Source organism: Triticum aestivum, chromosome 2D (genome assembly GCF_018294505.1).
Source record: "Triticum aestivum cultivar Chinese Spring chromosome 2D, IWGSC CS RefSeq v2.1, whole genome shotgun sequence".
In the NCBI taxonomy this organism is placed as follows: Eukaryota; Viridiplantae; Streptophyta; class Magnoliopsida; order Poales; family Poaceae; genus Triticum; species Triticum aestivum.
In genome coordinates this window covers 3,150,997-3,178,272 of record NC_057799.1, presented here as the reverse complement: position 1 = coordinate 3,178,272, position 27,276 = coordinate 3,150,997, and the positions used below count along the sequence as shown (strand labels likewise).

The following is a 27,276-nucleotide window of genomic DNA, read 5'->3' as shown; positions in this document are numbered from 1 at the left end:
GTGATTTAAAAAATTTTCTTCAAGAGAACTCTCCCTCTCATATATTTTCTTTATGGCAAAAGTTTTATTTGGATTCACCCAAGATCTGCCTTTGGCCTTGGGAGTCCTTGCTCTTCATTTGGGCTTAAGACAAAATGTTTTTCATTTGAGAAAATAACCTTTGAAAATCCTTTTGAGAATGCACTATGGCTTTTGGAAAATCCTTTGCCACTTTCAACTATTCCTTCTTGCCATGACATTAGTGCATATGCTCTCTCCTAACCTTTCCCTCACCTTTGGATCATGATTTGCATCAAATCCAGCAAGTTGAACCTCCCCATGTGATCATTTCCTTTCAAATTCTATTCAAATAAATTTCTGTCTTCTCTTATAGCACTTGGAGATTTACAAAGGAACTCCTTTTTCTGTTTTGATTTTTGCCACCAAACCTTTTTCCCCTCCTAGTCCTTTGAACCCTCAACCTAGAACCATGAAGATCCACTGGTCTCCAGTTCAAAATTTTCAAACTACATCTGCTGCAAGTTTGGACCAGATTTGCCAAATTTGGTGAAATTCATTCAAAACCTTCTCCAAAAATTCCAAGTAAATTCATGCAGCCTCTGGGTGCATTGAGTGGTCATCTCACCAAGTTACAGCTCCAGAAAAATTTATCTCATTGCAAAAACCTACTGTCGAACACCTGCAATGCATGGTCACTGTCAAGTTTCAGTAAGTTCAGAGAACACTGCGGTGCTCACTGTCGTTTTCTTCAGAGATGGGCATCGATCTCGCCAGTACCATCGCGTCGCCTTGCTCCTCGTCCTCGCCCTCTTGTTCCTGCACCGCACGAGCGCCTGGCACCTTGCGGGCGTTGGCGACGAGCAGCAGAAGGTGCGCCGCCCCGTGACCGACGCCGGCGGCGGCTTTGCGGACGCCAGCGGGAGACACGGCGCCGACGACTCCACCCAGCGCCGCCCAAAACACCGGAGCCCGCCGCGTGGCCTTCCACTCCCCCGAATGCGCTGCCGCTCTCGTCGTGAACCGCAGGGCGCGGAGCATGCTCTCTGCCGCCGTTGAGCCCGTGCGGTCACCTCACCGTGGACAGACGCCATTACGCCGGGGCCAGCTCCGTTTAGCGGTGGAACAGCTCCAGTAATCCCCACTGATGCTGCCCGACCGCTCAAACCTCCTTCCAATCCACTGCTCCGCCGTAATCGCTCGCCGGAGATTCTCCGTTCACGGCCACCCCGTCGATCTACCTATAAATAGAGGCCCCGAGCTTCAACTCGAGCACCCACCAGCCCTGCACTTCCCCTAGAGCACGCCTAGCCACTGGAAGAGCCCCGAGGAGGTCTCCTTCCTCGACTCCGGCCGCCGCGACCCGCCACGGGATCCAGCCCGATTCGCCCCCGTGTGTGCTCCTCCGCCTCCATTCTCTTGCCAGTAGCTTCACCATGCATCTCTCGTTCTGACCCGCACTTCAATTTGAAGCTTGCAGCCCTCCACCGGAGTTCCCCATCCTCACCCGAACCGCCGTCCGCCGGAGATAGTGTCGCCGTCGACGTGGTGCTCCCCGTTGGACGAGTCCACCACCCACCGACGCGGAAGAAGACACTGAAGCTCTTGGTACCCTCCGTTTCTCCTAACTCGCCGTGGTTCGACGCCGGCGTCCACCGCCGTCTTCGGGCGCCGGCGAGCCTTTTCAAACCTGACATGCGGACCCCGCGTGTCAGCCTCTGTTTTATTTTCACCGAACCGTTTTCTGTTGGCGCCTTCGGGCAAAATACGTCTTCTCTCTTGCGCTTGCGCATTTCCAAACGAACCGTTTTCTGTTTTCTCAGTTAAAACCCTGGAACTTTTCTGTTTCATTACAGAAAGGTCCCTGGACAGAAACCTTTATAACTTTTTAATAAAAAGGTATTTTTGAGTGATTCTTTTTCTGACATTCTTAAAATTTTGTCTAGTTTTTTATGGGATTTATTTGAAAAATATTTGGCAAAGTTTCTGTGCATGTGTTGGTTTTCACGTTAGTACCCGTTTCGTGATTGCCGTAGGTTCCGGGAGAGGTGACGGAGCCGCGAACTTCGCCGAGCTAGACTCCGACTTCTCCGAACCAGGCAAGCATGTTTTGAACATTTGATATGACAGGTGTTTTGCATGTTTGCGTGAAAGTTGGTGCGTGGCATATGAGTGTCGGTAAATACCCCTTTGCTTGTGAGGCAACTACCCGGTTGTTCCAAAGCCGTGATGATCTCTGATGAGAGATGGCCTAATCATGTGGTGACATGAAGGGCAGCAAGGTGGTACTGTTGTAGCATACCAGCCTTGCGTCATCCGACTTTTTCCAACGTTAACGTGGTTGGAGCCACGTTATCGTTTCTTCTCCGCATGTTCCAAAGTTGTGATGATCTCTGATGAGAGATGGCCTAATCATGTGGTGACATGAAGGGCAGCAAGGTGGTACTGTTGTAGCATGCCAGCCTTGCGTCATCCGACTTTCCCCCGACGTTAATGTGGTTGGAGCCGCGTTACCGTCCTTCCCCTTTCCGTGCTACCACATGTCTCATTGCTAGGGATGCGGTTTAGTAAGTTGGTAACCTCTTTCCGTGTACACACCAAACAGAGAGGCCGGGATGATGGTACCTTGGCCCAGGATTAAAGCCAGTCATCCGGTCAGGGGGCATGGGTGTTTCCGGTTGGGACCGAGAGGGGGGGCACCCCCTTATAGCGCGCGTATAGAAATTTGATCCCATGCTACGCGAGGTTGTAGCCTCCCTGTCTCAAGGTTTTTCTTGAACGATGCCGAGGGTGATCCCTGGCTTCGGATGGTTAAATTGGGTGTGTACTGGTTAGACGTGTTTCTTCCAAAACACCGCAGACGGAACTAGTCCCAGTGACTACTGAAATCCGTTGGTTGTGGTTAAGTACAAACTCTGCAGAGTCAATTCTTCCCATATCATCGCATCCATGATCAAAATGAAAACTTTATATCCATATCTATCCGCGTGGAAAACCCGTTCCCGGTGAGCAAGCTCAAGTGGTAATCCTGATTTATTGTTGTTCCTGTGGAAGGACTAACTTTATATTTGTTTCATGCTCGTGATAAATCATGTTCTCAAACTATTGTATTATTGAGCTGTGATATAAGCCCTTTATGTGACGTCGCGCAGACGTCCGACTGTGGCGTGTCTTTACTTCTTACATTATATATAAGCCCTTTATGCGATGTCGCTCAGACGTCCGACTGTGGCAAGCACTGTCCTTATTTTCTGTTATAAGCCCTTTATGTGGTGTCGCCTCGACGCCCGACTGTGGCATTATTATTCTGCATTTTCCGCTCGAGGAGTCTTTCAGACACTCGTTTGGCACCAGTATTATTATTCCGCATTTTCCGCTCGAGGAGTCTTTCAGAAACTCGCTTGGCACCCAGTATTTATTACCTCTATGTCTGATCGTACTGGTTAACTTATTCATGTATTTCATGTTCGCATTTGTTATACCTTATGTCCGGACTGTCTTGCGAGTACTTTCATAGTACTCACCTGGCTTGTTGATTTGGCCAGATGTTGACGAAGGCGATCTCTTGGATGAAGAGTTCGATAGCGCGTCCGATGCCTAGAGGAGTCCCAGTCAGTCCTGCGCGATCCCGGATTTTGGTCACTTGCTTTGTTTACGCTTCCGCCACCCGCAATAAGTCTTCTCGAGCCTCACTCCGACGCTCGAAGAGCTGTAGTCTTCTGGAGTCATATCACTCGCCCCGCGGTAATGTCTCCACTATCGTTATTACCGTGAGTTAGTAGTTTGCCACCCTATCCGCCGTATTGTTTTATCGGCGTGCATGTAATAAATTGTTGGGCAGCCTCTGCTCAACCTTTTATTATATTTAGTACTCCTGGTATTTATCTTCTGTGACCAATACATTGTCTATCAGTGAGAAGGAATTCTCCCTCACTGTTCCGTAAAAGGGATTGGTTTCTCAATAATTATTTTATTGAAAACCGGTCGTGACAATCTGGGGGTGGGATGGATAGGAAACCGCGCGCCTGCCTCTAAGCTAAAATAGCAGTAGCTATATGATAATCCCCAAGTGCAAGGAATCATCGCAGCAATTTCTAAAGGTGGAAGTGATAAGTATGGAGTGTTGAACCCACAAGGAGCTAAAGGTAAGATCAATATTCTCTCAAGTCCTATCTGCCACTGATACGACTCTACGTACATCGAATGTTTGTTTCCATCTAGAAACGAGAAATAAATTACGTTGTGGGTATGAAGAGGATAAATTTGCATGATATTGGAGAGCTAAAATATAAAAATAGGTGATGTTAACATAAATTAGAATATATTACAAATAGCGAGTGTGGAATAATGATGGGTCGGTGTGCGGAATTGTCCTAGGAAATTGTTAACAAGATCGGTAATCATTATTGCAATTTCATATGAGGGAGAGGCATAAGCTAACATACTTTCTCTACTTGGATCATATGCACTTATGATTGGAACTCTAGCAAGCATCCGCAACTGCTAAATATCATTAAGGTAAAACCCAACCATAGCATTAAAGTATCAAGTCCCCTTTATCCCATACGCAACAACCCCCTTACTCGGGTTTATGTTGGGAATCGTAGCATAATTTTAAATTTTCCTACGCTCACCAAGATGCATCTATGGAGTATACTAGCAACGAGGGGAAAGGAGTGCATCTACATACCCTTGTAGATCGCGAGCGGAAGCGTTCCAATGAACGTGGATGACGGAGTCGTACTCGCCGTGATTCAAATCACCGATGACCGAGTGCCGAACGGACGGCACCTCCGCGTTCAACACACGTACGGTGCAGCGACGTCTCCTCCTTCTTGATCCAGCAAGAGGAAGGAGAGGTTGATGGAGATCCAGCAGCATGACGGCGTGGTGGTGGATGTAGCGGGTCTCGGCAGGGCTTCGCCGAGCTTCTGCGAGAGGGAGAGGTGTAGCAGGGGAGGAGGGAGGCGCCCAAGGCTGTCAAGTTGCTGCCCTCCCTCCCCCCCCTTTATATAGGCCCCCTGGGGGGGCGCCGGCCCTGGAGATGGGATCTCAAGGGGGGGGGGGCGGCGGCCAAAGGGGGGAAGGGGGTGGCTTCCCCCACAAGCCAAAGGGGGGCGCCCCCCACCCCTAGGGTTTCCAACCCTAGGCGCAGGGGGAGGCCGAAGGGGGGCGCCCCAGCCCACTAAGGGCTGGTTCCCTTCCAATTTCAGCCCATGGGGCCCTCCGGGATAGGTGGCCCCACCCGGTGGACCCCCGGGACCCTTCCGGTGGTCCCGGTACAATACCGGTAACCCCCGAAACTTTCCCGGTGGCCGAAACTGGACTTCCCATATATAAATCTTCACCTCCGGACCATTCCGGAACTCCTCATGACGTCCGGGATCTCATCCGGGACTCCGAACAACTTTTGGGTTTCCGCATACATATATCTCTACAACCCTAGCATCACCGAACCTTAAGTGTGTAGACCCTACGGGTTCGGGAGACATGCAGACATGACCGAGACGCCTCTCCGGTCAATAACCAACAGCGGGATCTGGATACCCATGTTGGCTCCCACATGTTCCACGATGATCTCATCGGATGAACCACGATGTCGAGGATTCAATCAATCCCGTATACAATTCCCTTTGTCAATCGGTAAGTTACTTGCCCGAGATTCGATCGTCGGTATCCCAATACCTTGTTCAATCTCGTTACCGGCAAGTCTCTTTACTCGTACCGCAATGCATGATCCCGTGAGTAACGCCTTAGTCACATTGAGCTCATTATGATGATGCATTACCGAGTGGGCCCAGAGATACCTCTCCGTCACACGGAGTGACAAATCCCAGTCTCGATCCGTGCCAACCCAACAGACACTTTCGGAGATACCCGTAGTGCACCTTTATAGTCACCCAGTTACGTTGTGACGTTTGGCACACCCAAAGCACTCCTACGGTATCCGGGAGTTGCACGATCTCATGGTCTAAGGAAAAGATACTTGACATTGGAAAAGCTCTAGCAAACGAAACTACACGATCTTTATGCTATGCTTGGGATTGGGTCTTGTCCATCACATCATTCACCTAATGATGTGATCCCGTTATCAACGACATCCAATGTCCATAGTCAGGAAACCATGACTATCTATTGATCAACGAGCTAGTCAACTAGAGGCTTACTAGGGACACGTTGTGGTCTATGTATTCACACATGTATTACGATTTCCGGATAACACAATTATAGCATGAACAATAGACAATCACCATGAACAAAGAAATATAATAATAACCATTTATTATTGTCTCTAGGGCATATTTCCAACAGTCTCCCACTTGCACTAGAGTCAATAATCTAGTTACATTGTGATGAATCGAACACCCATTGCGTCCTGGTGTTGATCATGTTTTGGTCTAGGGAGAGGTTTAATCAACGGATCTGCTACATTCAGGTCCGTATGTACTTTACAAATATCTATGTCTCCATTTTGAACACTTTCACGAATGGAGTTGAAGCGCCTGGTCTTCCTGTGAAACCTGGGCTCCTTCGCAAGGGCAATAGCTCCAGTGTTGTCACAGAAGAGAGTCATCGGGCCCGACGCGTTGGGAATCACCCCTAGGTCGGTAATGAACTCCTTCATCCAGACTGCTTCCTGTGCTGCCTCCGAGGCTGCCATGTACTCCGCTTCACATGTAGATCCCGCCACGACGCTTTGCTTGCAACTGCACCAGCTTACTGCTCCTCCATTCAAAATATACACGTATCCGGTTTGTGACTTCGAGTCATCCAGATCTGTGTCGAAGCTAGCGTCGATGTAACCCTTTACGACGAGCTCTTCGTCACCTCCATATATGAGAAACATATCCTTAGTCCTTTTCAGGTGCTTTAGGATATTCTTGACCGCTGTCCAGTGTTCCATGCCGGGATTACTTTGGTACCTTCCTACCAAACTTACGGCAAGGTTTACATCAGGTCTGGTACACAGCATGGCATACATAATAGACCCTATGGCCGAGGCATAGGGGATGACACTCATCTTTTCTCTATCTTCTGCCGTGGTCGGGCATTGAGCCGTGCTCAATTGCACACCTTGCAATACAGGCAAGAACCCCTTCTTGGACTGATCCATATTGAACTTCTTCAATATCTTGTCAAGGTATGTACTCTGTGAAAGACCAATGAGGCGTCTTGATCTATCTCTATAGATCTTGATGCCTAATATATAAGCAGCTTCTCCAAGGTCCTTCATTGAAAAACACTTATTCAAATAGGCCTTTATACTTTCCAAGAATTCTGTATCATTTCCCATCAATAATATGTCATCTACATATAATAAGAGAAATGCTACAGAGCTCCCACTCACTTTCTTGTAAACACAGGCTTCTCCATAAGTCTGTGTAAACCCAAACGCTTTGATCATCTCATCAAAGCGAATGTTCCAACTCCGAGATGCTTGCACCAGCCCATAGATTGAGCGCTGGAGCTTGCATACTTTGTTAGCATTCTTAGGATCGACAAAACCTTTCGGCTGCATCATATACAACTCTTCCTTAAGGAAGCCATTAAGGAATGCCGTTTTGACGTCCATCTGCCATATCTCATAATCATAGTATGCGGCAATTGCTAACATGATTCGGACGGACTTCAGCTTCGCTACGGGTGAGAAAGTCTCATCGTAGTCAATCCCTTGAACTTGTTGATAACCCTTAGCGACAAGTCGAGCCTTATAGATGGTCACATTACCATCCGCGTCTGTCTTCTTCTTAAAGATCCATTTGTTTTCTATGGCTCGCCGATCATCGGGCAAGTCAGTCAAAGTCCATACTTCGTTTTCATACATGGATCCTATCTCGGATTTCATGGCTTCTAGCCATTTGTCGGAATCCGGGCCCGCCATCACTTCTTCATAGTTCGAAGGTTCACCGTTGTCTAACAACATGATTTCTAGGACAGGGTTACCGTACCACTCTGGTGCGGAACGTGTCCTTGTGGACCTACGAGGTTCAGTAGTAACTTGATCCGAAGCTTCATGATCATCATCATTAACTTCCTCTCCAGTCGGTGTAGGCACCACAGGAACATCTTCCCGCGCTGCGCTACTTTCCGGTTCGGAAGGGGTGACTATCACCTCATCAAGTTCCACTTTCCTCCCACTCAATTCTTTCGAGAGAAACTCCTCCAGAAAGGACCCGTTCTTGGCAACGAAGATCTTGCCTTCGGATCTGAGGTAGAAGGTATACCCAATAGTTTCCTTAGGGTATCCTATGAAGATGCATTTCTCTGACTTGGGTTCGAGCTTTTCAGGTTGAAGTTTCTTGACATAAGCATCGCATCCCCAAATTTTTAGAAACGACAGCTTAGGTTTCTTCCCAAACCATAATTCATACGGTGTCGTCTCAACGGATTTCGACGGAGCCCTATTTAAAGTGAATGCGGCAGTCTCTAAAGCATAGCCCCAAAATGAGAGCGGTAAATCGGTAAGAGATATCATAGATCGCACCATATCCAATAGAGTGCGATTACGACGTTCAGACACACCATTTCTCTGCGGTGTTCCAGGCGACGTGAGTTGTGAAACTATTCCACATTTCCTTAAGTGTGTACCAAATTCGTGACTTAAATATTCTCCACCACGATCTGATCGTAAGAATTTTATTTTCTGTCACGTTGATTCTCAACTTCACTCTAAAATTCCTTGAACTTTTCAAAGGTTTCAGACTTGTGTTTCATTAGGTAGACATACCCATATCTACTTAAGTCATCAGTGAGAGTGAGAACATAATGATATCCTCCGCAAGCCTCAACACTCATTGGACCGCACACATCGGTATGTATGATTTCCAATAAGTTGGTTGCTCGCTCCATTGTTCCGGAGAACGGAGTCTTGGTCATCTTACCCATGAGGCATGGTTCGCACGTGTCAAATGATTCGTAATCAAGAGACTCCAAAAGTCCATCTGCATGGAGCTTCTTCATGCGCTTGACACCAATGTGACCAAGGCGGCAGTGCCACAAGTATGTGGGACTATCGTTATCAACTTTACATCTTTTGGTATTCACACTATGAATATGTGTAACATCACGTTCGAGATTCATCAAGAATAAACCATTAACCAGCGGGGCATGACCATAAAACATATCTCTCATATAAATAGAACAACCATTATTCTCGGATTTAAATGAGTAGCCATCTCGAATTAAACGAGATCCAGATACAATGTTCATGCTCAAAGCTGGCACTAAATAACAATTATTGAGGTTCAAAACTAATCCCGTGGGTAGATGCAGAGGTAGCGTGCCGACGGCGATCACATCGACCTTGGAACCATTCCCGACGCGCATCGTCACCTCGTCCTTCGCCAGTCTCCGTTTATTCCGTAGTTCCTGTTTTGAGTTACAAATATGAGCAACTGCACCGGTATCAAATACCCAGGAGCTACTACGAGTACTGGTAAGGTACACATCAATTACATGTATATCACATATACCTTTGGTGTTGCCGGCCTTCTTGTCCGCTAAGTATTTGGGGCAGTTCCGCTTCCAGTGACCACTTCCCTTGCAATAAAAGCACTCAGTTTCAGGCTTGGGTCCATTCTTTGACTTCTTCCCGGTAACTGGCTTACCAGGCGCGGCAACTCCCTTGCCGTCCTTCTTGAAGTTCTTCTTACCCTTGCCCTTCTTGAACTTAGTGGTTTTATTCACCATCAACACTTGATGTTCTTTTCTGATCTCCACCTCCGCTGATTTCAGCATTGAATATACCTCAGGAATGGTCTTTTCCATCCCCTGCATATTGAAGTTCATCACAAAGCTCTTGTAGCTTGGTGGAAGCGACTGGAGGATTCTGTCAATGACCGCGTCATCCGGGAGATTAACTCCCAGTTGAGTCAAGCGGTTGTGCAACCCAGACATTCTGAGTATGTGCTCACTAACAGAACTGTTCTCCTCCATTTTACAGCTGAAGAACTTGTCGGAGACATCATATCTCTCGACCCGGGCATGAGCTTGGAAAACCATTTTCAGCTCCTCGAACATCTCATATGCTCCATGTTTCTCAAAACGCTTTTGGAGACCCGGTTCTAAGCTGTAAAGCATGCCGCACTGAACGAGGGAGTAATCATCAGCACGTGTTTGCCAAGCGTTCATAACGTCTTGGTTCTCTGGGATTGGTGCTTCACCTAGCGGTGCTTCTAATACATAATCTTTCTTGGCTACTATGAGGATGAGCCTCAGGTTCCGGACCCAGTCCGTATAGTTGCTGCCATCATCTTTCAGCTTGGTTTTCTCTAGGAACGCGTTGAAATTGAGGACAACGTTGGCCATTTGATCTACAAGACATAGTGTAAAGATTTTAGACTAAGTTCATGATAATTAAGTTCATTTAATCAAATTACTCAATGAACTCCCACTCAGATAGACATCCCTCTAGTCATCTAAGTGAAACATGATCCGAGTTAACTAGGCCGTGTCCGATCATCACGTGAGACGGACTAGTCAAGATCGGTGAACATCTCCATGTTGATCGTATCTTCTATACGACTCATGCTTGACCTTTCGGTCCTCCGTGTTCCGAGGCCATGTTTGTACATGCTAGGCTCGTCAAGTCAACCTAAGTGTATTGCGTGTGTTCCGAGGCCATGTCTGTACATGCTAGGCTCGTCAACACCCGTTGTATTCGAACGTTAGAATCTATCACACCCGATCATCACGTGGTGCTTCGAAACAATGAACCTTCGCAATGGTGCACAGTTAGGGTGTACACTTTCTTGAAATTATTATAAGGGATCATCTTACTTACTACCGTCGTTCTAAGCAAATAAGATGCAAAAAACATGATAAACATCACATGCAATCAAATAGTGACATGATATGGCCAATATCACTAGTGTGTCAGTCGGTGGAACCTGTCTCACGTAAGCGTACGTGTAAGGTCGGTCCGGGCCGCTTCATCCCACGATGCCGCCGAAACAAGATAAGACTAGTAGTGGCAAGAAAATTGATAACATCTACGCCCACAACAAGTTTGTGTTCTACTCGTGCATAGAAACTACGCATAGACCTGGCTCATGATGCCACTATTGGGGATCGTTGCAGAAATTAAAAAAATTCTACGCATCACCAAGATCAATCTATGGAGTCATCTAGCAACGAGAGAGAGGAGTGCATCTACATACCGTTGTAGATCGCGAGCGGAAGCGTTCCAATGAACGTGGATGACGGAGTCGTACTCGCCGTGATTCAAATCACCGATGACCGAGTGCCGAACGGACGGCACCTCCGCGTTCAACACACGTATGGTGCAGCGACGTCTCCTCCTTCTTGATCCAGCAAGGGGAAGGAGAGGTTGATGGAGATCCAGCAGCACAACGGCGTGGTGGTGGATGTAGCGGGTCTCGGCAGGGCTTCGCCGAGCTTCTGTGAGAGGGAGAGGTGTAGCAGGGGAGGAGGGAGGCGCCCAAGGCTGTCAAGTTGCTGCCCTCCCTCCCCCCCTTTATATAGGCCCCCTGGGGGGGCGCCGGCCCTGGAGATGGGATCTCAAGGGGGGGGGGGGCGGCGGCCAAAGGGGGGAAGGGGGTGGCTTCCCCCACAAGCCAAAGGGGGGCGCCCCCCACCCCTAGGGTTTCCAACCCTAGGCGCAGGGGGAGGCCCAAGGGGGGGCGCCCCAGCCCACTAAGGGCTGGTTCCCTTCCACTTTCAGCCCATGGGGCCCTCCGGGATAGGTGGCCCCACCCGGTGGACCCCCGGGACCCTTCCGGTGGTCCCGGTACAATACCGGTAACCCCCGAAACTTTCCCGGTGGCCGAAACTGGACTTCCCATATATAAATCTTCACCTCCGGACCATTCCGGAACTCCTCGTGACGTCCGGGATCTCATATGGGACTCCGAAAAACTTTCGGGTTTCCGCATACATATATCTCTACAACCCTAGCGTCACCGAACCTTAAGTGTGTAGACCCTACGGGTTCGGGAGACATGCAGACATGACCGAGACGCCTCTCCGGTCAATAACCAACAGTGGGATCTGGATACCCATGTTGGCTCCCACATGTTCCACGATGATCTCATCGGATGAACCACGATGTCGAGGATTCAATCAATCCCGTATACAATTCCCTTTGTCAATCGGTAAGTTACTTGCCCGAGATTCGATCGTCGGTATCCCAATACCTTGTTCAATCTCGTTACCGGCAAGTCTCTTTACTCGTACCGCAATGCATGATCCCGTGAGTAACGCCTTAGTCACATTGAGCTCATTATGATGATGCATTACCGAGTGGGCCTAGAGATACCTCTCCGTCACACGGAGTGACAAATCCCAGTCTCGATCTGTGCCAACCCAACAGACACTTTCGGAGATACCCGTAGTGCACCTTTATAGTCACCCAGTTACGTTGTGACGTTTGGCACACCCAAAGCACTCCTACGGTATCCGGGAGTTGCACGATCTCATGGTCTAAGGAAAAGATACTTGACATTGGAAAAGCTCTAGCAAACGAAACTACACGATCTTTATGCTATGCTTGGGATTGGGTCTTGTCCATCACATCATTCACCTAATGATGTGATCCCGTTATCAACGACATCCAATGTCCATAGTCAGGAAACCATGACTATCTATTGATCAACGAGCTAGTCAACTAGAGGCTTACTAGGGACACGTTGTGGTCTATGTATTCACACATGTATTACGATTTCCGGATAACACAATTATAGCATGAACAATAGACAATCACCATGAACAAAGAAATATAATAATAACCATTTATTATTGCCTCTAGGGCATATTTCCAACAGTCTCCCACTTGCACTAGAGTCAATAATCTAGTTACAGGGTGCCGGAGAGGATCGAGATTGAGTTTTCATGGCTACAGAGGCTTGCAGCGGCGGAACTTCCGATCTAGGTTTCTTTCTGGGGGTTTTGGTATTTATAGGAATTTTTGGCGTTGGTCTCACGTCAAGGGGGTCCACAAGGCAGCGACAAGACAGGATCACCCTCCTAGGGGGGGGGGGGGGGTAGGACGCGCCCCCTACCTTGTCGTCGCCTCGGGACTCTTTTGGCCCAACTCCAATGCCTCAGGGGTCTCTTTTGGTCCATAAAAAATCACCGTAAATTTTCAGCCCATTTCGAGAACTTTTATTTCTGCACAAAAAAAGACACCACAGTAGTTCTGCTGAAAACAGTGTCAGTCCGGGTTTCTAATCAAATCATACCAAAATCATATAAAATTGTTGTAAACATGGCATGAATAATTCATAAATTATAGATAAGTTGGAGACGTATCAGCATCCCCAAGCTTAATTCCTGCTCGTCCTCGAGTAGGTAAATGATAAAAGAAATAATTTATGAAGTGTGAATGCTAGCAAGTGCACAAGTTTGATCAATGATAATTTCAATCACTTTTTCTAGCATCATTATATATCATAAACAGTAGCTCATCTCATAAAACTTCTCATGATCAAGTAGCAAGCAATTCACAAGTTAAAGTATAGACCATAAAGTTTTCTGAAAACTAACAAACCATGTTCTTAGTCATCAAACAATTACAATTCATCTTATTTTCATGAAGGGTCTATGTAAGAGCTTTGATTTATCAAATTCCACATACTCAACTATCATATAGTCTTCCATGATTGCTAACACTCAAAGCATATTTTTAGAACAAATAGCATCCGTCGAACACAGAGAAAGATACGGGCTTAATGTTTCGCCTCCCAACTTATTTATCATATAGATAATCGTCAACAATAATAATTCATGATCAAATATATTTTAATGGCCATATGTGCTTCGATCTTTCCCCACCACATGATGCTTGCCAACTAAAGAATAATTAAGGTTGAAATAAGAAGGGATACTATTGACTCTTGCATAAAAGTAAATACATGAAAGTAAAAGATAGGCCCTTCGCAGAGGGAAGCAGTGGTTGTCATGCGTTTTTTTATTTTTGGATGTGCAAACCCTTAATGAAAAGGAACATCACGTTGTATTGCCCTTTTTGATAGCAACCTTTATTATGCAGTCCGTCGCTTTTATTTCTTTACCTAATAATAATACTAGGAACCTCTGATCTGAGAATAATATTAAAGAATTTATCAATGCTTAAAAGAATTTTAATACTACGATAGAAGAAAAGTTGAATAAGATCGATCATATGTCTAGAAGCATTGATATAATTTCTCATGATGTAGAAAATCTCAAGATGAAATTTTTTGTGCCTAAGGTTGAAGAATCAATTAAAGCTTTATATGTTTCTATGGATGAAAGTAAGAAAAGAACCGCTATGCTTAGAGCTAAAAGAGAATTTTTAGAAAGAACATTCTCTAGCGATTGCTTTCATAAAAATGACGAAGATCTTAAAGTAATCGATGTTTCTTCTATTGATTCTTTGTTTAGTAAAATTAAAATTGATGATAAAGGGACTGAAGAAGAGTCAACTTTTGTTAGAAGGCGTCCCGATAATTTGGAGGGTGAAAATCTTGTTATTTTTTTTTGATAAAAGTGGGTTTGGAGAGGTCAAAACTTTAACTAGTGATGTGCCCACTCTTTTGGATTACAAAGACTTTAATTATGATAATTGCTCTTTGATTGATTGTATTTCTTTGTTGCAATCCATGATAAATTCACCCATGCTTATGAACAAAATAAAGCTTTTACTGAACATATTGTTGATGCTATGATGAAAGCCTTGGAAGAAAAGTTGGAATTAGAGATTTCTATTCCTAGAAAAATTACATGATGAATGGGAACCTACTATCAAAGTCAAGATTAAAAATTATGAGTGCTTTGCTTTGTATGACTTGGGTGCTAGTGTTTCTACAGTTCCAAAATCTTTATGTGATGTGCTTGGTCTTACCAATATTGAAGAATGGTCTTTAAATTTGCACTTGGCGGATTCTACTATTAAAAAGCCTATGAGAAGAATTAATTATGTTCTTATTCTTGCAAATAGGAATTATGTGCCCATAGATTTTATTATTCTTGATATTGATAGCAATCTGTCTTGTCCAATTATACTTGGTATACCGTTTTTATGTACTCACTAGTAGAAAAAGGCCCATTTGTCCCGGTTCTGGAACCGGGACTAAAGGGTCGGTACCAAAGCCCCCCCCCCCTTTAGTCTCGATTCTTATACGAACCGGGACTAAAGGCCCTCCACGTGGCCGCTGTCTGGAGCTCCACCTTTAGTCCCGGTTGGTAACTAAAGGAATTTTAAAAAAATTGCGAAATTTATTTTTTAAATTTATTTTTAATTTTTTTTCTTCAAGATTTTAAAATTTCTGAATTATTTTACAATTTAATCTCTAATCACCCCTCATCACTACTCAATTTAACCTCTAATCTCTAATCACCCCTCATCATTCCAAATCATCTAACTACCCGGCTGGTCCCCATCCTCTCACTACTCCAGCCTGAGCACGCTTAACTTTTGGGTTCTATCCCCCCTCGTTTCCAAGTCTGCACTTGTTGTTTTCCTGACAATAGTAAGATGTCAATCCTATTAACCCTCAGGAGTTTAGCTTGAGCATGAAGTCACATGTTTCATTGTTTGAGTTTGAAACTATTATTCTAAAAAACAATAATTATTTAGTAACACTAATATTTCTTGAATAAGTAGTTTGACCATAGTTTGACCACAGTTTGACCAGATTTGACCAAAATACAAAAAAACTAAAATAATTATTTAGTAACACTAATACTTCTTGAATAAGTAGTTTGACCATAATTTGACCAGATTTAACCAAAATTCAAAAAAAACTAAAATTTTAACATAACTTTTTTTCCTTTTAGAATTTGAGGATTCTAAAAACTTGCAAAACGGCCTATGGCCGTCAAAATTGGATGCGGATTTTCGTTCTGAACATTTTGATATATTATACGTTTTTTCCGACATCGTATGCAAAAGTTATAGCCGTTTTACTTTTTCATAACACTTTTTTGCAAAACTTGTCCAAATTTAAGTTTTTTAATTTTCCTAACTAGTAGATGTAGTAATATAACTACATCTCGAAGGATTTTATTTTTTGAAGTTTTTATCATTTTCTTTTTTTTTAACTGAAATGGCGATACACGGGGGGGGGTAGAGTTTGACACACGAACCCCTTTAGTCCCGGTTTGAGACACGAACCGGGACTAAAGGGCATCGCATCCTTTAGTCCCGGTTCGTGTCTCAAACTGGGACTAAAGGTCTAACCTTTAGTCCCGGTTTGAGATACGACCCGGGACTAAAGGGCATCGCACCCTTTAGTCCCGGTTCGTGTCTCAAACTGGGACTGAAGGTCTCATTTGAACCGGGACTAATGCCTTTAGCCGCTCGAACCGGGACTAATGCTCACATTAGTCCCGGTTCGTAATGCAACGGGACTAATGTGTATATTGAGCTGTGACCAAAGCCCTGTTTTCTACTAGTGACTATTGGTGCCATGATTGATATGAAAGAACGCAATATTAAATTTAAATTTACACTAAGAAAGGGTATGGAACACTTCCCTAGAACAAGAATTAAGGCACCATATGAATCAATCATGAGGGCATCTTATGGACCTAGAAATAAAGATGGCAATACTTGAATCTATGCTTTATGCCTAGCTAGGGACGTAAAACGATAGCGCTTGTTGGGAGGCAACCCAATGAATAAATTTTATTTTTGCCTTTTTTCTTTCTATTCTTGAGTGTTTGCACAATTATGCATTTGTTATGATTGTATTTTTTATGTTTTAATTAGTGTTTGTGCCAAGCAAAGCCTTTGGGATCATGTTGGGTGATAGTTGATTTGATCTTGTTGGAAAACAGAAACTTTTGCGTAGAGTAAAACAATTTTAAAAAAGCATGGAATTGATGAAAGGTTCTGAATTTGTTACACAAGATTGATATACAAATTTCGGACATTGTCCTAAGGTTTCAGAGTTTTTCGAGTTACATAAGTATACGGAGTTTTCAGATTGCTACAGATTGTTCTGTTTTTGACAGATTCTGTTTTATTTGCGTTGTGTGGTTATTTTGATGAATCTATGGACTCTATCGGGGGGTATGAGCCATAGCAAAATTGGAATACAGTAGATATAATCCAAGAATAAAATATGAATAGGTTTGCAACAGTAGTTAGAGTAGTTATTTGCTTTGTTATACTAACGGATCTCACGAAGGTTTTGTTGAGTTTTGTGTGATTGAAGTTTTCAAGTTTTGGGTGAGATTACGATGGATGAAGGAATAAGGAGTAAGAAGAGCCTAAGCTTGGGGATGCCCATGGCATCCCAAGATATTATCTAAAAGAGAAGCAAGCAACTAAGCTTGGGGATGCCCGAGTGGCATCCCCTCTTTCTTCTAATGACCATCGGTATTTTACTTGGAACTATATTTTCATTTATCACATATCATGAGTTTTGCTTGGAGCGTCTTGTATGATATGAGTCTTTGCTTGTTTTGCTTTTTATTTTGTGTCATCTATCCTTGCTGGACACACCTATTTGAGAGAGCCAAAATTATGCTATGACTTGTTATATCTTTTTGAGCATGGTGTGCTTTACTATTTTTGAAGAAATTCTCTCATGCTTCACTTAGATTTATTTGAGAGTTGGTAAAGATTTTAAAGAAATTCTCTCATGCTTCACTTAATTTATTTTAAAGGAAGAAACTTTTTATGCTCATGTTCTTCACTTAGATTTGTTTGAGCTATCAAAATCAACATATGAAATTAGTCCCAAAGTGATAGATATTCAAGAGGGATATAATAAAAACTTTCATGAAGATCATTGGACAAAATAAACTTGATTCTTTGTAATAGTTTTGCGATATGATGATATAATATGTGAGTCATGTTGATGAGTAATTATGCTTTAGTAAAAATATTGGTGTTAAGGTTTGTGATTCCCTATGCAAGCACGAAAGTCAATAGTTATGCAATGAAATTACATCCTACTTGTGGTGCATTATTCGGTGTTAGTTATGCTTAATGCTCGTTTATGAGATTTTTCGTTTCTTGGTTGGATACTTCTCAATCTTTTGCTAGCCTTCACTTGTACTAAGTGGGATTACTACTTGTGCATCCAAAATCCTTAAACCCAGTTTTTGCCACATGAGTCCACTATACCTACATATATGTGGTATTCTTTTGCCGTTCTAAGAAAATTTGTATGTGCCATCTCTAATCTTCAAAATAAATTTCCTTTTTGTGTGCTCGTACCGCTCATGATACGGTAGGGGGTGGCTGATATTTTTCCATGCTAGATGTGTTAGTCTCAAGATGAGTGTTTAATCACTTGTCGTTGCACGAGAGTGCGACAAAGATATTAGGGATGCCCAGTCCCGAAATGAAAAATGAATTTACTTTATGTTCTCAAATAATAAATTCCTTGGAAAGTGTTGGTATGGACGATACCCGTGGATTCGGTTAGCTGTGGAATGTGAAAGTATGGTGGAAAAAGGAGTAAACTTTATTTACTGTTTGGGAACCGCCTATGATATATCTAGCATGGAAAGTATTGTGAACTACTCGATCGTTTTCGTTGACAGGAAAGGCATGCCACCCAAAATATTTTACTTTTTCGCTTTGAGCTTTGGCACCTCTACAAATCCCTACTTCCCTCTGCGAAGGGCCTTTCTATTTACTTAATGCAATTTTTATCTTGAGTCTCCATCTTCTCTTATAAAGCACCAACTAAGGGGCACTATGATCGTACTTGAGCATTGGGTGTAGCTAATATGTGAGTGTGTTTCATGAATGGATCAATGATTGAGCATAATGGGCTAGGAGTAACTTGATTTAGTGTTGATATTTTGAAATACATGGTTGCTTTTTGATATGCTTGAGTATTCAATCTTCATGTCAAAACTAGACTATTGCTTTGATCATATAAAAGTCCAAATGTCCATGCTACAAAGAAAAGAATATGTGATGAACATGTTAGGCAACATTCCACATCAAAAAATTTATTTTTATCATTTACCTACTCGAGGACGAGCAGGAATTAAGCTTGGGGATGCTGATACGTCTCCAACGTATCTATAATTTTTGATTGTTCCATGCTATTATATTATGATTCTTGGATGTTTTACAATCATTTTATAGCAACTTTATATCATTTTTTGGGACTAACCTATTGACATAGTGCCCAGTGCTAGTTGATGTTTTTTGCTTGTTTTTTACTTCGCAGAAAATCAATACCAAACGGAGTCCGAACGCAGCGAAACTTTTTGGTGATTTTTTCTGGACCAGAAGACACACGATGGGTCAAGGAAGTACAAGAGGGGGGCTCTGAGGGGAGCACAACCCACCTGGGCGCGCCCTGCTGGGTTGTGCCCACCTCGGCCGCCTCCGCACAGCATCTTTGCTCTATAAATACTCCGAAAATCCAAAAACCCTAGGGGAGTCGACGAACACAATTTCAGCCGCCGCAAGTACCAGAAACCACAAATCCAATCTAGACACCATCACGGAGGGGTTCATCATCCTCATTGGTGCCTCTCCGATGATGCGTGAGTAGTTCATTGTAGATCTACAAGTCCGTAGTTAGTAGCTAGATGGCTTCCTCTCTCTCTTTTGATTCGCAATACAATGGTCTCTTGGAGATCTATTTGATGTAACTCTTTTTTGCGGTGTGTTTGTTGGGATACGATGAACTTTGAGTTTATGATTAGATCTATTTTATCCATGAAAGTTATTTGAGTTTTGATCTCTTATATGCATGATTGCTTACAGCCTCGTATTTCTTCTTCGAATCTTTGGTTTAGTTAGGCCAGCTAGATCGATTTTTCTTGCCATGGGAAGAGGTGCTTTGTGATGGGTTCGATCTTACGATGCTCAATCCCAGTGACAGAAGGGGACATGACACTTATGTATCATTGCTATTAAGGATAACAAGATGGGGTATATTCCTACATGAATAGATCTTGTCTACATCATGTCATCATTCTTATTTCATTACTCCGTTTCTCCATGAACTTAATACACTAGATGCATGCTGGATAGCGGTCGATGTGTGGAGTAATAGTAGTAGATGCAGGCAGGAGTCGGTCTACTAATCTTGGACGTGATGCCTATATAATGATCATTGCCTGGATATCATCATGATTATTTGAAGTTCTATCAATTGCCCAACAGTAATTTGTTTACCCGTCGTATGCTATTTTTCTTGAGAGAAGCCACTTGTGAAATCTATGGCCCCCGGGTCTCTTCTTTATCATATTTGCCTTCAAGATCTATTTTTATTTGCTTTTATTTTCAGATCTATTAATCCAAAAACCCCAAAATACCTTGCTGCAATTTATTGTTATTTATTTTATCTCGCGTTCCCGCGAGATCTATTTATCCAATCTACTACAATTTTATCTATCTTTTTACCCGGGAGGGATTGACAACCCCTCTTTTACGTCGGGTTGCAAGTATTTGTTCTTTGTGTGCAGGTACCGTTTACATAGTGTTGTGTGGTTCTCCTACTGGTTCTATAACCTTGGTCTCATCACTGAGGGAAATACCACCGTAGCTCTGCTGCATCATCCCTTCCTCTTTGGGGAAATACCGACGTAGTTCAAGCCGCTACGTGCAGGTGCCCCCTGGCGAAAGAGTTGTGGCATGCTATGCCGCATGACTGGCACATACCCAAGGTGGAGGACGTCACACACACCGGCCCAGAATGGGTGTTCTCACTTCTAGAGCCTCTATCTGATACTACACGTAGGAACTCATGACCATGTGGCGTGTGTGGTATGTGCGGAATGAAATTACTCATGGCAAGTCCCCACCCCCAACGGAGGCATCACGCAGATTTTTACAAGGCTACATTAATTCCTTGTTGTGCATCCACCAATGGCCCCAAGGGAACATGGAGCAGCTGGAGGATCAGGTTGATGCTTTGGCGCCACCACAACATGTAGAACAGAAGGCCAAAGTGGGGTGGGCGTTACCTCTAGCCGGCTGGACAAAACTAAATGTTGATGGTAGCTATGTACCGGCAACAGGAGCAGCTGGAGGAGGCATGGTCCTGCCGTCAGACCGGGGAGGCATAATTTTCACTGCTTGTAGGAAAATTCACACATGCGACAATGGCCTGGAAGCCGAGTTGGCCTACATGTAGGGAGGGGCTCGAATTGGCCCTACACCGGTCTGACTTGCCCATTCTCATTGAGATGGATAGTGTGGAAGCTGTGAATATATTGAACGCTTCGATAAGGGACCGTTTGAGGCATCGCGTGCTAGTTGAGGAGATCAAGAGGATGAAGGATGCTGAAGCTAGGGAGATCTCTATTACTTCTATTAGTCGTTCGCAAAATAAAGTTAGCCACGCTCTTGCGGCTTACGTCAGGAGTACCCCCCCCCCCCCCACTGCGGTATGGCTGGGCTGTTATGCATGACATTGTAAACATGGTTCTGGCTGATTTGCCTCCTTGAGTAATAGAAATAGTCCCTTTACCCCGCAAAAAAGGTATGCTTGGCAGTGAAGCACAACCACGATTTCGCGTGAAGCACGTACTTTCCAAAAAAGTGAAATTTGAAACTATGCTTCCCGGTTTCTCTTTTTTTGGTTTTCACTTATTTTCTTTTACATTTTTAAAAAAATCTGGAGAATTTTTTTCATCCAAACCTATTAACATGTGATCTAATTTTAAAGATCTTGACGCGAGAAACCCAGTGCTGAAAACGAGTCATGATTTGAACACATTGTTCAAGAGATAAAATGTTTAGAATAAACGGATCGACAGAAAAAGTGCAAAACTCTCATGTTGCAGCATTGTCGCATGCAGGAAGGTGTAGTGAAATATGGCATGGAATTGAGCGGCATAATCCCACGTTATAGCAAAAGTTAAGTTCATTAAGATGAAGTTGATGTAGTGCTACCAAAGGTAAGTAAATTAATGTTATTGAGCAGCGTACTTGGAAGGTGCGGTCAATATGGCATGGTAGAAAAAACCGACTGGATGAAAAAAAATCAGTGGAGAGACGTGGTGGGGGGGGGGGGGGGGGGGGGGGGTAACCGCCTGATAAAGAGTTCTGCCTGGCATGAAAAGTAACGCTACTTATTTTGTAAGTAGTAGAGATTTTTTTCCTTTTTTATATTTCAAAAATTGTAAATATATATATTAAAATCAATTACATATTTTTCTAAATGTAATCATGCTGTTGAAAATGTTAAACGTGCATAGAAATATGTTTTTGATGCATATGAAAAATATACAATGTGAATCAAGAAAAGTAAAAAAAAGTTAATCATGCGTATGAAAAATTTTAAATGGTGTGTACCAAAAATGTTTATACACATAAAAAAAAGTCTGTGTAATTAAAAATGATTAGTATATTTTTTATGATAAAACAATGTTCACAAGTTTCCAAAAAGTATTCGGGGTGTTTTTCAATAAAAATATTTGCATATGTTAAGCTTGCAAAATGTTAATCTTGTAATTAAAAATTTTAAACATGTATAGAAAAATCCCTGTCACAAATTAAAATGTAGAAATTTGAATGTAAACGTAAAATCTTCATTCAATAAAAATATATCGTTCATTCAATAAAAATATATCGTTCATTCAATAAATGTATGTCACATTTGGTAAAATCTTCAGAAGTTTCAAAAAATGTGTTCGTGATATTTTCAAAAATTATGTGTACAATGTCTAAAACTGTTTACATAGTGCAAAAATATTTTTCTTATCTGCCAAAGAATGTTCCAACATGTATTTCAAAGAGTATTAAACATGTATTTGAAAAAAAACCATGTATCTGTAAAAAATGTTAAACATGCATTTGAATGTTAAACTAGTATAAAACAAAAAAATACAAGAAATCTAAAACATGAATGAAAAAAACTAGATAGAAAAAAACAAAACGTGTTAATGATTAGAAACGAAACAAAAATGAAAGCAAAGAGACAAAAAAACCCAAAGAAAAGCAAAAAGGAAACAAAGAAAATGAAATTAGAAAGAAGGAACACAAAAAACCATGGAAACATAAAGAAAATCAAAGCATAAAAGAAAAGGAAAAAGGAAAAAAATGGAGCGAGTGACTAGGGTGATCTCTGCGAGCCAGAACAAAGCAAACCTATGGGCGTGTGGCACCTGCGCTGCAAACTGGACCGGCACAGTACTGTCGAACGTAGGGGATTTCTATTAGGAGTTAGTACGGGTGACAGATAGCCCTGGTGCCCTATGTCTCGCTTAGAACGAGCTGTAGGAACCCTCGCGTCAATCTCACGGGATGCCATAGCCTATATTTATTTTCTTCTTTTTTTTCACTTTTTTGTTTTCCCTTTTTTCTTTCTTTTTTATACTTATAAATGTTCTAATAAATAAAGTACAAAAATGCTTTACCTAAAAATATTTTTAAAAACATGTTAACCATACATTTTAAAAATGTTAAATGTGTCTAGAGAAACTGTTTCTCATGTATAACAAAAATGTATAAACCACAATGTGTAGCACTACATTGAACATGTAATTAAAAATATTAATCAAGCATTTAATAAAATGATAAAAAATATATATATAAATATTAATCAAACATTTGGAAAAATATAAATGTGTATAAAAAATGTTAACAATGTATTCAAAAAATATTAATCTAAATATTTTTATTCTACACAATCAAATCTCATCGAAATGCATACCAACTGATTCCCGCAGCAATGTGCGAGCTAACATCTAGTAATGCTAAACATAGGGCACCGTCGAACTGAATCTACGTAGTGATAAACCTGCCCTCTTCTAATTGACCCCCTTGAATTTTACAGGTGGGCCCAACCCCCTTAACTAAATCTCAACGCGCGCCGGCGTAAACGGCCCGTATGTCTAGCATTACTCCTAAATCAACAATGTGTGGCGCGGCTGGGAAGGGCCACGTAAAGGACATTACGAAGTGTTAGGAAAACGTTTACACCCAGTTTCTGAGAGATAACATCAGTAACATCACACTCGGATAATGGATTCCGCCGTCTTCCCATCGGCCATTAAAAAATCTTTAACGAGTGTCAGTGTGTCACTGGAACGCTTAATATAGGATATTATTACCGAGTCACACCGCAGTTATACGTCAATACATTATTTGATAGACACGTCACATCTCATTGCTATCATGTTAATCTGCCTAACTATGATTATTAACTAAAGGGAAGTTGCGATTCTACTGCCATACATGTACACCTTCTATCCTCGCCCTCCATTTTTGCTTCAAAGTTCGTACAAGAAAATTTCTCTTTTTTGTTTGAACTCGAAATTTGGATCAACATCATACAAGCACTAGCATGTACATACATGTTTTGGAATTTTTGGCGTAACAGGAATATTTTAAAATGATGCAACTTATTTTAAATTTGTAATTTGACAAATTTATGGTTCATCAAAAATACCGAAAACATTTTATGCATAGTGTGGCACCTGTGTATAGTTGGCCTGCAAATATTGAGTTTAAATTTTTCTATTGATTAAAATAAACAAAAAAAAGAGAAATTTCTATATAATGATAACACCGATCTTGATGCAAAGTGTATGGTCTAGATACAAGGTGTAGCAACATGGGAGTATGAAAAATCCACACTCAAATGTAAATTGGTTGCTGATTTTAGGAATGTAGGTGCGCTCATACTAGTACAAAAGAAGAACAAAAATATCTGCAATTAAGGGTCTCCTTTAAGTTGGGAGGTTAGTGCTCACATGTCTGCTAGCCCTAGCAATCATATTGCGCCATGGATTCTAAACAAATAATAGTAGCAAATAAAATATGCATATGCATGAGAAAAAGCGGACCGCGCGTGACACATTAAGCTACACTATCTGTGTGGTTTAGTGGTCAGGTGGCAGTAGTTTTCGACAACCAATCAGTGTGGGAAGAGGCGAAAGCAGACTACCCCCTCCATCCGGGTTTATAAGGCGGATATGAATTTTTAGGTCTTCAATTTGATTAAAGACATGTGTGTAATATGTCGCAAAAAATATACATCTAGAAACTTCATTCGATGGCGAATCCGATGATTCTTTTTCCAGCGAGGGATACACTAATGAGGTTTAAATACTAGTCCACGTATTGTTGCTACTATGTTAACCAAATATATAGAAATAAAATAAAATCTACACTAGAGAATTAGTTTCATTGGATTCATCATAAATTATATTTTGATGCCATATTTATTTAATGTTGTATATATTAGCAAACCTTTTTACAGAAAAGTTTAACTTTTTTGACAAAGGGTGGATTTTATTGGCTCATAATGGAGCATCTAGATAGGATGAACACAATCAACATGAACACACACACACAAAAGTATAGAAAAGTTGAACTGAGGACAAAATAAAAACATCAAGTAATTTGGAGCAAATGAGTTTGATGCTTTTCTAGTACATAACTTTTTTATTAGCCCATCCCGGTCGGGACCAAATTCAAATTTGCATTCTTAGAGCATCTACAGCCGCGCACCCCAAACCTGCCTGAGACGCCCGGGCGGATGGCCCAATCACTGTTGGGTCATGATATTTCGACCCAGACGGGCACCTCAAACGGGCCTCAAACGCCCAGACTGACCGGTACCCCTTATATCCAGCCTAAATATGGGACAGATATGGGGGCGCCCGGGCGCGTTCGCCATGTCGGACCCTGCACACGATGGCCCACCCGACCTCACATATATTTCTCCCCATCCGCTCGCCAAACCAAACCCTAGCCACTTCACTCCACTCTCCTCCACTCCCCTCCGCCACCTTAGCTCCCGTGGCGATCTCCGGTGGTCTCCAGCATGGCGAAAAGCGGATCCGAGTCGTTACCTCCAAATCCGTCGACCCCGAGCTCATCCCACGCGGCCCTGAGGAGGAGACGGCCGTCCGGCTTGTGCTTCGCCGCTTCCGGGAGGAGGCCCGTGCGACGCAGCGCTCAGACTCCTTCCGTCGGGAATCCATTGTGTCCGCCCAAATGGCACATGGATCTGGCGCTAGGTGCGCCGTCGCGGCCTCACCGGAGGCGGTGCAGTCTGTCTGGCGTCTGAACGCGGTGGCGGATGCGCAACCCCTCTATTGCCGCGCCGAGGCCATGGACGCACCATGGGCATCCTCCGACACAAACATGGCGTGGCATGCCCGCCGTGCGAGGCAACGGGCGCGGGAGGCGGTGGCAGCCCTCACGGCGGTGGACGTCGGCAAGGCGGAGTCATATTCTCCGGTGCCCAATATGGTCCAGCAGTCCTGGTGTTGCAACCACGTCGTGGTGGATGTCGCTGGCTCGTCCCAGGACGGATCCATCATCGATCTAACGTCCACCGGCACCGTTCGAGTTCCGGGCTCCAACGAGAAAGAGTAGGGCATGCGAGACAGTGGCGCCTTGAGTCCCGTGAGCCAGCTCGTGTCTCATGCCCTACTCTACCTTTGCGACGACCGGACCAACACTTTGGAGAGTACAGCCGGCCGCCGGGCATGGGCACGACGGAGCCGGACGAGCTCCGCTTAAAGATCGATTTTATGTTGCATGTAATAATATGGATTTGTGCTTTCTAATTTGAGGTGTCCGGTTGTAGAATTAAATAATTAAGGCGCATTTAAAGGGTTAGATTTGTGTACGGCTGTAGATGTTCTTAGCAGTGAGGCAAGAGAAAGCTCCTTACCCGATGCTTCTCACCTGGCCTATGCAACAGAAAAGGACAGACTGCCTGTGACACATTAAGCTACACTATATGTGTAAAAAGTATATATTAAGAAATTTCATTTGTCAGCGAATCCAATGATAACTTTTTTTCAACGAGGGATACACTAATGAGGTTAAATTATTAGTCCAGTTATATTGTTGCTACCTACTAGGTTAACCAAATACTAGAAAAATATATTAAATCTACAATAGCAAATTAGTTTAATTAGATTCAGCATAAATTAAATTTTTGGTGCCTTATTTATTTTATGTTGTATATATTAGCATATTTTTCTATAAAAAAGTAATTTGGAACAAATGAAGTACGTAGTAATTAATAAGTCTACTATCAGAGTCTGATGCTTTTTTAACACATTATATACGCAAACGGTCATATATACACGGATACAATCACCCCTATGAACACACACACGAAAAACCTCGTAGTCGACAAGAACGTCTCCTCGCACTTAACGTGCATCGCCGAAAATCCTGGGTAAATACGAGCATCCGAATTTAAACTCTGATGGGTTGGGAATATCACTGTCCTCCTAACTATCCAATCAAAAGATTGTTCGGAATCTGATGCTTTCTAGTACGTACCTTCTGTATTAGCCCATCCCGGCCGGGACCAAATTTAAATTTGCATTCTTAGCAGCCACGCAAGAGAAAGCTCCTCGCCCGATCCCTCTCCCCGGGCC

General features: G+C 43.0%; 1 pseudogene across 1 annotated transcript in view; it reads left to right on the top strand.

Annotated features, from left to right (window-relative positions):
- The window catches only part of LOC123050949 (zealexin A1 synthase-like), a 53,923-nt pseudogene that overhangs the window by 23,072 nt on the left and 3,575 nt on the right, over positions 1–27,276 (top strand). The gene's annotated exons all lie outside the window — the stretch shown is intronic.